Source organism: Notolepis coatsorum (assembly GCF_963971535.1).
Source record: "Notolepis coatsorum genome assembly, chromosome: 10".
Taxonomy (NCBI): domain Eukaryota; kingdom Metazoa; phylum Chordata; class Actinopteri; order Aulopiformes; family Paralepididae; genus Notolepis; species Notolepis coatsorum.
In genome coordinates, this window is record NC_140174.1 from 86,008,523 (window position 1) to 86,021,850 (window position 13,328).

Consider the following 13,328-nt stretch of genomic DNA (forward strand, 5'->3'; position numbering starts at 1 on the left):
CTATTCTGCTGATCAAAAAATAGTCAAATACACATCTATATATTTAAATAACAAATAAATGAAAGTATTTTACAACTGATTAAACAAACAAACAATCTAGCAGCAATTAACTACTCTGCTGCTGATTGAGTATTCTAGCAGTTATTTTCGCTCCACCCCCGCTTTGGAGAAGACACGCTCTGGTATTACATAACAGCCTGTGGCTTGTTTACCGACGTCACATCCGCTATACTCTTCTGTCTACTCTTAGCCTACGGAGCTAACGTTATGTCCGACGATTAGCCAACGTTAGCTTGACGTTAAATAAGTTACAAATAGGGACTTCCGGTATGGTGAGCAGGGAGTAGGACGCGTTTTTCCCTCTCTCCATGTTTTTTTTTAATTCTACGTTTTAAGACTCCAAACCCTCATAATTCTTGTTTATATGCAAGTATCGATACAGCTAACTAAATATTTATCTTCGCAAAGATGACATCCAAGACTCCAAAACCAAACGGGGCGATGTTCAGAAAGAAGAGGAAGCGGATGATGCTTTTAGCAAGGCCTGGCTAGCCACCCTGCTTGAAAACCACAAAGAGGCTATGACCACCGAGTTCAGAAAAGCCATTACCACTCTGGAAAATAAACTCGACCTAATGAAATCGGACGTGGCCGACAACGGACAACGGGTCAAGTCCCTGGAGGAGAATGCGGAATCTGTAAGAAAAATTGCGTCGCTGGAGGCTACATGTGCCGATCTGAGGGCTAGCCATGCTATGCTAAAGGCTAAAGTGGAAGACCTCGAGGCTCGTGGTCAGCGTAATAACCTTCGAATCATTGGACTACCAGAACAGATTGAGGGCCCGAGACCAACATCCTTCTTCGCCACCCTCTTATCCCAGGTTTTTGGGGCAGAAACCCTCCCTACCCCTCCAGAATTGGACCGCGTGCACAGGTCGCTGGCAGCTAAGCCGAAGCAGGGTGAAAAGCCTAGGCCTGTTATCATCAGGTTCCATAACTACCAAACCAAAGAACGGGTGATCCGGGAAGCCAGAAAGAGGAGGGCGGAGATGCAGTACGACGGTCAACAAATTGCTTTCTATGAGGATTATACCCCGGCTGTGTTGGAACAGCGAGCCCCGTACCGCGATGTGATGGCACTACTTTACAAACGGGGGCTGAGGCCTAGTCTTCACTACCCGGCCAAACTGATGATTACGGAGGAGAGCGGGGACAGATTACGCTTCATGTCTGTTGGCGATGCCGAAGCGTACCTTAAGGCTAAGCTAGCCTAGCGTGGACGGCTACCTAACGAGTACCTAGGGGTAATGAACAATGAATGTAGAATGCGAGACTGGAATTATAGACATAGGTTGGGCTAAACTGGTCAACCGCGTTAGACCTGACACTTAGACTTCATGGGGAGATGCTATTGACATTAAGCGGACTGGCTTCTGAAACAGAACTTTATGCTTCCCAAATAGCCGACGCGGATTCTATTTGCACTTATTTCTAATTCCTTTTTTTTATTATTCTTTAATAGCTCTTATTTTACATGGGTCTCTCTCTCACTCAAACTGTAGATGCTCCCTCTGTTTAGAGGCTGCTAGATAAATAGACTGGACCGGTTTGACAGGATAATGAAGGTTCTATGTTTATGCTTCAGGAGCACTCAATGCGCGGATTGGAATGTACAGAGACTGGGCCTGAATTTACTAGACCATTTACCTAGGTCTAACGGACACCTCGGGGCCTGCTGAAACCAACACCAACAGCAATAGACATGATTACGACATATTAAATGTGCGGCTGAACTTGTAGACCTTGGTTGGATTATAGTGCCCAGTCACTATAGAGTGGCCAGCTATGCCTCAGAAGGGTAATATTGTTATTTCAATCGGAGTGACTCCTTCAAAAGGAACCCTATGCCAATCACGTTGCTATAGCCATGACCTTGTGAATAATTGCATGCCGTTTTCTTCTGCTCCCTATTTCGTAATTTTTGCTGTTGCCCTTTTCTTATTTTTTATATATATATATGTAGCAGCCTGAATATTCTACAAAGTATTCAGTAGTGCTAACTAACTGTTACTTTCCCTGTGTGTGTATAACGTGTGATTTACAGTGTTCCTTTGGATAGCCTAACAGTGTTCCTTTGGATAGCTCGCCCAGTCTAACGACGAGGTGAGGTGCTACTCTTCTCCAGCTGCAGTATGGATTACTAGCAATAACATTGAGCCCTTTTTCCCTTTCTGGAGCGGTCCTTGAGCGGGACCAGTGGAGGTTGCCAGCAGGGGGCGGAGTGGCAGTGGTGGCAGGTGGAGCAGTGGAGAGAAGCAAGCAACGAGGAAGAGGGAGTTACCTGGAGGCGAGGGGAGCAGGAAGCTCTCTTCGACATTGGACTTGACGGTGATCAGTCGCAGTTACAGTGGACGGGTACTCAAACGAGCCCGTGGAAGAAGTGACGTTGGAGAGCCCCGTCGGAGCGAGCGGCGGGTGATGAGACATACTTGCAGGGCTGTACGCTAAGCTTTTTCACTAGGGGCACACTTGCCCCTAAATGAGAAATTTAGGGGCAAAGAATATTTTTTAGGGGCAAATTTTTAAATAACTATTTTACCATTATAGTAGGGCTGGGCGATATGGCCTCTAAATGATATCGCGATATTTTGACATTTCCTCTAAAGCACTTAAAAATGCTTGATTTAACCCTTTGATGCATACAGTCACGCCAATATGATGATTATAATAAGTCCCTGCAACATATGTTTGCATTATTAAACCATGAAGATGCTTTAAAAAATAATTTAATGAAAATGTACTAAGAGTAGTCTACTGACACACTAATAAAAAAAATTATTTACATCTAAGACAATTTATATAAAAACTCTTGGGTGCCTTTTACACAGTACTGTGTTTTCTATCCACTTTAGCCAAACACACACACACATATATATATATATATATATATATATATATATATATATATATATATATATATATATATATATATATATATATATATATATATACACACACTACTGTGAGAAAATAATAATCACACAGACTTAATGATTTTAGAATATTTCAGATAATGAAATTAAATGTTTATATCATTAACTATCCAGTTAGTATTTATACTGTGTGTAACATTTGGCTACTTTAAATCATTGAATGTAGAGAGAGCGAGAGAGAGAGAGAGGGGGGGGGGGGGGGGGGGCGAGAACGAACAAGAGAGCCAGCCCCCCCCCTTCAGGTTTTGTTCTAGGTTCGCGTTTTGATTGTCTAAGCTGCCGTAGGTGATGACGTCACACTCGAATGTAAACAGGAAGAGATGGAGACACACGGAGATCGAAATTGAATGATATACAGAAATGAATAACCAATAAATATGAAGTTATGTTTAAACTTCTGTTGTCAAGCGTTGTCAATATAACCCACCCCCTTTCCTCACGAATGGAACTAGTCTTGTGGAGTCCGCTTTGACCGTTTTCCAGGGTTAGCAGAGATCGCTAGTTAGCTTAGCATAATCCATCCGCTTGAGAAACTTTATTTTCCTAAAGAAAAGATTGTTTGGTCGCTTTTTCGTGTGTGCTTAGCAAGGCCTGTGGCCGATACTAATCGAGAATTGTGTATTCTCTCATTATGAAAAACGGCGTTCCTCTGTAGAGTGTTTTTGCCATTTTTTGTAGGTGATGATGGGTTGTGTGTGTCGTGTGACCTACAACTGGGTTGGGCTGGCCACAGAAGCACATGTGTAAGTCTGGTACCGGGGCTCTTGGAGGGCCCTCTCTATTCTGTGTTTTTTCCTTAGTAAAAATCAGATAGCAGGTTAGCACATGCGCTGTGTGAAGCTGTTAGACGCTTCATGGAGCTGACTATGACTGCGTCATACTCTTTTTGTCATTACATCGTATCATGGGTGTGGGGTCGTAAAGGGGTGAACTGGTAACCTTTAATCCCCCTTTTTTCTGTTGGTCAGGGGTAAACCCACCTGTCCTTCAAGGTTCCTGTCACGTTGCGGTTCAGCACGTTACGGGGTGAGGGGGGGGGGGGGGGGAGGGAGTTTCCTGGTCCCACGCCCTGGAATATTGGGCGTGTGCACCGCAGAAATTCCCCCGCCATAGAGTACGTCACTGTGCGCGTCTCTGTTGGTAGGACTTCCGTGTGCTGTTCAGGTCCATATGATGGATCTATTTCGGGGGGTGGTCAGGGCTCCTCCTCACGAAGCTCCTATTCGGGCCTTCTGTGAGTTGGGACTCTCCTTCCATGTGAGGGAGCCTCCTCAGAGTACAGAGCCTCCTCCTCAGATTGTCAAGGTGAGTGGAACCTCAAGAAGGAGTCCTACTCTATTGTGTGTGTATTCGATTCAATTCGATTATTGAGTGTGTATGGGTTCAGTGCCTCCTCCCCGGAGAGCCCTAAAACCAAACTTTTACATGGCTCAAGGGGCAATATATTCTTTTCAATCTGTACAGCTCGCGTGGGAAGTCTCTCTGGGGATTTCCGTCTCCTCCCTATGGGAGGGTGGTGGGATGTAAAAATGTGAAAAAAATTTACCCCCGGCTGTGTAGACTGGGATACATACTGTTGGTGCTTCCTTCTTTTCTATTGAGAAGAGTTGGAGTTAGGGAGCATCACACCCCTCTTGTCGTTCCCCTGGGCGCCTTGGGGATTCAATGACAGGTCTAAATAGCCTGTTCATTGATGTGGTTGTGTCCCGACTAGGGATGGGTACCTTTCACATTTGAACCGATACCGGTACCGGTACCTGTGAATCGATACCGGTACCCAACGGTACCTTTTTTTTCAGTCGTAAAAAAAATATATCCAAACTTCAAATAACTACAATTTCGACAGTTTTCGGCTTGTCATTGCTCCGACTGCTTTGTTGTTGAATCAAGTCAAATCCTAGGTAAGCATATATTGTGCGTGTGAACGTTGACATGAAAAGAAAAAAGTAAAAAAAAAAAAAAATCGGTATCTCACTTGATTCGATACTCGGTAGTACCGACGTGTTTCGGTTCGGTACCTCTAAAGTACCGAATTCGGTACCCATCCCTAGTCCCGACGCACGTATAGTGCTAGCTCGGGGTGTTCTGTAATCAGGCGACTGACTGGCACGCCTTGGTTGCTTGGGGTTAAAACGGCGTTTTTATAAAGCAACTGGGATGGAGGTTTTCCTCTTCCGACGACCTGTTTTGGTTGTCGACGGATTCTCGTTCATATCTGGGGGATGATGACGGAATGGATCTGAACATATGTAGAGGGGTCTCACGCCCTGGGGGTGGGCCACCGGGCGCGGTTCGCACCGAACGTCTGGGTGGCGCCTTCTTTTCATGTTTAAGATCAACACGCATATCTGCCCCTTCTCCTGGAGTAGGCATGTCGGCGTGGTTAGGGCACGGGACTGGTTCTGGTCACGCTGGTCCGGATCAGTTAAACCCGTTGTCCGCCGGGGATGCAGATCTGCTGTTCTGGTACCCTGAGTGACTTGGGCTTTTTCAGGGGGAAAATGCCAGGTCGGTCCGGGTGTCACAGGGTTAAGCGCTATGGAGACCCTGGTTGGGTACATTTGTACTCTGCACTGTCGTAATGGCTTACGGCCATGCCAACCTGTACACGCTCGATCTCGTCAGATCTCGGCCGCTACGCAGGTTGGTCCTGGTTAGTACTTGGTTGGGAAACCGCCTGGGAATACCAAGTACGGTGTGCTTGGGGCTGGTTCTCCATTCTTTTCGCTCCTCTCTCACGCATGGCGAAGAGGGGCCTGTTGGGGTGGTCTTTGACCTCCTCTGGTGACCCTGTGCTTCCCGTATCGCCTGGCCCGGTCCGAAGTAATGTTTTGTCGACCCGTAGGCCTGGGTTAACCCTTTTTTGAAAACTGAAACACTTGTACTGCGGTATAGCCGGTGTATACCCGCAGGTGTGTTTTGGAGTTTTTTCTTGAGGGGTTATAGGAACAACCGCCGCATTGGGTAACACCAAGGTGGTTGATTCCCTGGTGTGTTGGAGCAGTGTCAACTCCCGGGTTACCCGGTTGAGGGTGCCCCTGCACGTTCATGACGTCTGCCAATCGTGTCAGCCTTCTCTGCCTCAACCCCTCTGGGTGGTTTTTTTTTAAATGGAGGCTTGGTCATGCAACAACGCCAGCATACGCGCCTTCCGCCGGGGCGGCTGTGTTCAGCTGTCCCCTCTGGCGCCTGTCTCGTCCGCAGTCTCCAGGCTCGGGTTAACAGCCTGTTGTCTGGTTTTTTCCCCGGTGCGCTGCCTGCTTCCGTGGTAAGTCTTGTTATTGCGGCCGTGCTGACTGTCTGTACTGCAGGGTCAGTGTGCCAGGCGGTGTACTATTGGGGGGACAGGGCCCGTGCGGCTGAGGGGCCTTTGTCCGAATACGCTGGCGATGTGGGGGACGGGGTCACTAAGTGCCCACCTGTCTTGATGCTGGCGTCATGGACCTCTCCGGGCCCCCGTTCCAGGGGGTCCAGTCCCTTTGGTGGTTCTGGGCCTTCCTTCGCGCTCCGCTGCTACGGCCTTGCCACGGGGTTGGGTTTGCCCTTGACCCCGTGATTCTGGGGGCAGTAACGAGGTTGTTCCCTCCGTTCGTTCCCGGGTGGCATGCGGGTTGTGCGTGTGTGTAGTCATGGGGTCAGGCCACGGTCTGCTCACCCTGTGCGTTGAGTTGCTTGAGTGCCTCTTCGCACGGTCGGGTCCGTCGCCCTCCCGGGAAACCTCCAATAGGGGGGGTGCCCTCCATTAGGGGGGGTCGGGGGGGCTCGGCCCTCCCTGTTCTGATGGTTGTGGGGGGCCTTCAGCTGGGTGTATTTGTCGGCCGGTGGCTCCGCTCGGCCTCCCTTGTGCATGAGTGACGCCGAGCGGATCCACTATGTCACAGATCAATAGGTTATAACTATAACCATGTTCTGTTAATAGTGGTGACGCTCGGCGTCCGACGCCGCTGCAGCCCTTGATCTCACTTGTGGTGAAAGCTTGGGAAGGAGGAGAGCAGGTGACCACACACCTGCTTATGAAGGTAAGCTAACAAGGGGTGTGGTCAGACGAATACTGGGATAAAGGTACATTGTGGAATTTTATTCAGTGCGCGTGCACATATGCGAGGATAGTGTATGAGTGACGCCGAGCATCACCACTATTAACAGAACATGGTTATAGTTATAACCTATCGTTAACGTCTCTGTACTGTATGGTAATGAGTTGAATTTAATTGTTAATAATTTTCTGTACTGCTTTAGCAACATACGTTTTTCATGTCATGCCAATAAAGCTTATTTGAATTTTAAGATAATGGGGGGGGGGGGGGGGGGGGCAGAGAGACAGAGAGAGATGAATTAGGCCTAACTAATTGTATTCTATTATAGTAAGTAACTATCTTTTATTTATTTATATTTACATACACACATAGACATCTGATACACAGACTACTGATAAACACAGACTACTGATACGCAGACTACTGATAAACACAGACTACTAGGTGTAACCTCACTCCCCAGATCTATTAACACAACGCAATGTCCCCAATGACATCACTGGTGGCCATATTCAAACTCATGCACTCTCAGTAACTGTCAAAACTAAATGAATGTGTGCAAAACTGTTGAGAGTTTGCTGATGACACAGTTGTGGTGGGCCTGTTCTCTGGAAACGACGAGAGGCCCTACCTGGGAGAGGTAGAGAACCTGTGGTGTCGGGAGAACAGCCTCTCCCTGAACGTCAGCAAAACTAAAGAGATGATTGTGAACTTTAGGAGGTCGGGGTCAGGGACTACAGCCCCCTCAGCATCGACGGGGCACCAGTCGAGAGAGTGAACAGTTTTAAGTACCTCGGAGTCCACATATCCGAGGACTTGACATGGACCACACACATTGACAGTGTAGTCAAGAAGGCACGGCAACGCCTCTACTTCCTTAGGCGCCTAAGGAAGTTCAAAGTGAGTCAGAAGATCCTTAAGAACTTCTACTCATGCACAATAGAGAGCATCCTGACTGGCAATATCACCTCCTGGTTTGGGAATAGCACCGCACAAGACCGTAGCAGACTACAGAGAGTGGCCCCTTCAGCCGAACGCACAATTGGAGGTGGGCTTCCCACTCTCCAGGACAAGCATTGCAGGGCCAAGGCTATAGAATAGAATAACCAACTTTAGACTCTAGTCACCCAAACAACTGCCTCTTTGAACTGCTGCGGTCAGGCAAGCGCTACCACAGTCTCATGGCCAGTACAGAGAGACTCAGAAGGAGCTTCTATCCCCAGGCCATCAGGATGCTCAATGACTCTATGTAACATCATCAACCCCTCCATCTACACTCATTGCACACACATCCACATGCACACACTCACTTTAAACAAACACTCACCTTAACACTCACTTTAGACACTACATTATATTTATCTATTTATTAACACATTGACTGCCACGCTTCTATCCATCAATGTATGATCACTGCCACCAGTCTAAGCCTATGGAGATGTTCACCTTCTTTGCAGGGCTATAACTTTTTAAATTGTATTACTAAATTGACATTACTATGGCCCATTCAACATCGATTATCTATCGTTCAGGATGTAGAAACGTTATACTTTTTCATTCATAGATTCATAAGAAAATACCATCTAGAATATAAGTATGTTTTTATCGTTTTTTGCAGTAATTCCTAGAACGCTAGTTATAGGCATAAACGCATAATATAGATTATCGATTGCAGTTTATTCGCGATACACACTATATTAAAAAATCCAACTGAATACGATCCTAAACGTTATGACTCATCATGTGCAGATGAAAGGGGGGGGGGGGGGTCGTTTATAATTCCGTGATCGTCAGTAAATGCTTTATGTAGTATGGGTGATATATTGATCAGAGCGGTTTGCATTGAAAAGAATAAACAATCAAGCTGAAAGTAACGTTACTGTCCTCTTACCGTTCGCAGATGAGACTGGAGGAAAAAGATCCCACTTATTTGACGTCGATCGACTAGATCCATTTCCGGTTTGTATGGCGCAATAAACGCCCAAATCATATCGATTATTGAGTTATGGCAGTGATCCATATACACAGATGTGTGTCTAGAGTCCCGCAACAATATGTGACTGCCGGACGGATTTCCCAGATGCACCGAGATCACCAGATCCATTTCCGGTTGTAACTCGCCCGATCATCCACCAGGCGGTGGTATTGAAGCGTTGCACGGTTGTGCAGAGTCCCACTGTCTCAGCAGAGGCTGGGTGGCGGAATTATGAATACCATGGCGAATTTTTTTTATATGATCTCAATAACGTCGTACGCCGTGGCTTGGCCAGCAAACCCGTGGTACAACGTTATTGGCGGTCAATATGTTAAAGAGATTTGCACTACATTCATACCTCTTTTGCATTTGCACCTTGCCTTAAAACGTTTTTGTACCTCATTGTCTGCATTTGTACCTCATTGTCTGCATTTTTACTTCATTGTACTTAGATTGTACTTAGGTTGTACTTTAGTTTGTATATTGTAATGTATTGTATATTGTATATTGCATAGTGTTATTCCTCTTTTACTTACTTTTTTACTATGAAGCACATTCTCAGGGGCTCATACAGAACCAAGCATTTCACTGTAAAGTACATACCTTATATGTGACAAATAAAAAACAAACTTGAAACTTGAGAGTTTTTGGATGTGTGTGAGAGCATATGTGCAAAATAAATCAGCATTGTTTTCTGGTGAAGTGCCCCTTTAAAATACATGCAAACATATTGTCCTGTCAAACACCTTGTACACATTTCACACAGTTGTGACGAAACAACAGGTTCAAACTGCACCTCTGGTCACTAAAGCTCTTCCTTTCTCTCCAATTAGAATCCTCCTCACATTCCCCAGTCAGCTGTCAATCACACAGTAAGTATGTGACACACCCAGGGTATGTGTGTGTGTGTGTGTGTGTGTGTGTGTGCGTGTGTGTGTGTGTGTGTGTGTGTGTGTGTGTGTGTGTGTGTGTGTGTGTGTGTGTGTTGTGCGTGCGTGTGCGTGCGTGTGTGTGTGTCACTCTGTCTGTCTGTCTGTCTGTCTGTCTGTCTGTCTGTCTGTCTGTCTGTCTGTCTGTCTGTCTGTCTGTCTGTCTGTCTAACCATGCTAACTTCCACAATGGTTGCCATCACAACCAAAGCAAGGTCTGAGTCCCAATGGGGCTCTGGTTGCCATGGCTACACACATTAACACACAGGGAGCATCTCTCACACAGGGAGCAGCATCTCTCCTCCTCTAGCAACCAGCTCTGTCTGTCTCTCTGTCTCCTTCTCTGTCTCTGTCTCTCTGTCTCTGCCTCTTGTCTGTCACACTGGGAGCAGTCTGTCCTCTGGCAGCCGTCTCTGTCTCTTTCTGTTTCTCTCTCTGTCTCTGTCTCTACCTCTTGTCTGTCACACTGGGAGCAGACTAGCAGAGTCTCCTCCTCTGACAGCCAGCTGTGTCTGTGTTGACCCTTCTCTATAGCTCGGCTGTCAGGGGAGGCAACTAACTTTTTGGCTTACCAGCCAACTGGCGAGTATCTGATTTTTTTTACCAGCCAAACAGATTTTTTTACCAGCCAAAAAGAAATCGCTAATTGTGATAATAACTTTTTTTTGTATGTCTTCGTCTAAATTGATTTTCAATCATAGTAATAATCACACCGTGTCTCTACTCTTTAAAATATTTATTAGCATAAAACATTAATAACCCTTCACAATATTAGCATAAAACATATTAACATGAAAGAGGGATCTATTCTGTACTGGGTTAGGCTGAACTGGGCAGTGAAAGATGCTGGGTTGGACTGGGTTGGGCAGTGAAAGAAAAAAACCGAAGTATGTTGTGAAGTGTATAGATAGATGTGAAATGTATAGATGTAGCAGTACTGTCTATCTGTATGTCGTGTATGTCATATGTTATGATGAATTGAAATGGGGGACCCTGATGTAAACAAGACAAAAGTCTTTCTCTGGTCTGCATCCCCTTAACAATTGTGTGTATTGAGCCGTACTGTATTGTACCCATTCTGCAATCTGTTAATAAAGTTTTCAATCAATCAATCAAGTTAACTTTGAACCTCGGTTGTCAAGCCGTGTCAATGTTGTGTATGCATCCGAGTGGCATCACAACGGTGTTCACTGTGCCTTTAAGACGGCACGGTGGCCTTACGACAGTGCTGTGAAGTACCGTCAAGTGTTGTGGTAACGTCAGTTGGGTTGGTGTGCTGTTGTGCACTGGTTGAGCTAGCCCCTTTCGTGACTGCGATGTGCAAGCCAGGGGCTTTTGAGCATGAAATAAAATGTCTAACCTTACGTCGTGGTCCGGTGCTTTTTTGGAAACATTATAGTCATAACGCTAACATGGGGCTGGCTGCTTTGAGCACACAGGGCTAACGTTAGCTAGCAAGCAGCTATAGCTAAAACGCTAACTAGAAGCTATTGATTGATTGATTGATTGATTGATTGATTGATTGATTGATTGATTGATTGATTGATTGAAAACTTTATTAACAGATTGCAGAATGGGTACAATACAGTACAGCTCAATACACACAATTGTTAAGGGGATGCAGACCAGAGAAAGACTTTCGTCTTGTTTACATCAGGGTCCCCCATTTTCAATTCATCAGGACATATACGACATACATGACATACAGATAGACAGTACTGCTACATTTATACATTTATGACTAGGGGTGGGAATCACCAGTTTCATCACGATACGATACGATATCGATTCTTTGGACAACGATACGATATTTGCCGATATCACAAAGTCTGCCACGATACGATTCGATTCGATTCAGGTGCCTGCGATCGATATGAGACGATATTATGTGCCCATTTAACACAATCAGTAACATTTAGATCAACTAAAAAAAAGGCTACGGAAATATCAATTGACGTTTTTATTTTTGAGCTCTTCCAGACATTTAAATGAAAAACAATCTATTGTTTTTAATACAAATAGACCTCCTGTTCACTGTAAAGTGCCACGTTTTTATATATTGAGCTTTAAACTTTAAGTAAAATGTTTTGGAACTCACTACACGCAAGCTAAAACCCCTTCTGCTCCCAAACCGTTCCTACAATTGTTTTATGTTGCATGATGATCATGTTTAAATATCAACATTATCTGTCCATCCTCAGTAAATAATATCAATATAATAATACTCACACACACACACACACACACACACACACACACACAGAGCCACAGAGACAGAATGTCCCCTCTCCTCTCTCCGTTTCTCTCTCTCTTAGCTTAGTTAGCTTAAGCAGCTAATGTAACGTTACGCGACGTGGGCATAAAAGAATGGCGACGATGCAAAGCATGTTAGATGCATTTGACCCGTTGCAGGGAAAAAACTGCACAGACTTATATCGGCTCGCAAAATAGACGACTGAAGCCCTGCTCTCGCTCTGCTGTACAGAGCTAAACGGAGTTTCACAACACTGGCCGCGGGGCGGATATGACGTCGCCGTCGCCGGATTTTCAAAATAAGAGTATCGCAATATGAATCGATCTTTTTACGTTGCATCGATCCTATTTGATTATTGATAATAGATCGATATATCGATCTGGATCAATGTATTGTCCCACCCCTATGACATACCAGATTTGCAAATACAGTACTGCTAACTACTGTACAGTTCCAATAGACTAACATTACACCTCTGTGATTTAAATGTGTCCATAGTAACTTATACCCGAGGGTTGTACTAGGGTTGGATGCAGTTCCCTGTTGGTCAGTCTGTCTGTTTTCCATCTTCTGCTGTGTTTAATGTTATCTGTTTGCGAGTGCTCCCTTTCACTGCGCGAACTCGCACCATTTGCCAGTGACCGTGATTGCAGAATGTTTTGTTTAGTCGCCAGACTGGCGAGTGGTCTTCATGAATCACTCGCCAAACGTAAAAGATACTCGCATTTGGCGAGTAAAGTGGCCTAATTTCCTCCCCTGTCGGCTGTGCTCGCTGAGTCTGTACATAGTCAAGGCTTCATCATTTATCTCTCTCTCTCTCTCTCTCTCTCTCTCTCTCTCTCTCTCTCTCTCTCTCTCTCTCTCTCTCTCCCAAATGTAATGAATGTATCCCTACATTAGCCTAGATATCATAGGTGCTACACCACTGTGGTCAAGTGCCTCAAGTCCAGGGCACAGTGGCAGTGATACAGCCGACACATTAATACACTAATATAGATATTAAGGAATGCAATAACATCAATAATGCTTCACTCTATTATAGCCCACCTCTGTCTCTTTCTCTCCTCTCCACCCTCTCCTCTTCTCTCCTCTCCTCTAATCTCCTCTCCACCCTCTCTTCTCTCCTCACCTCTCCTCCCC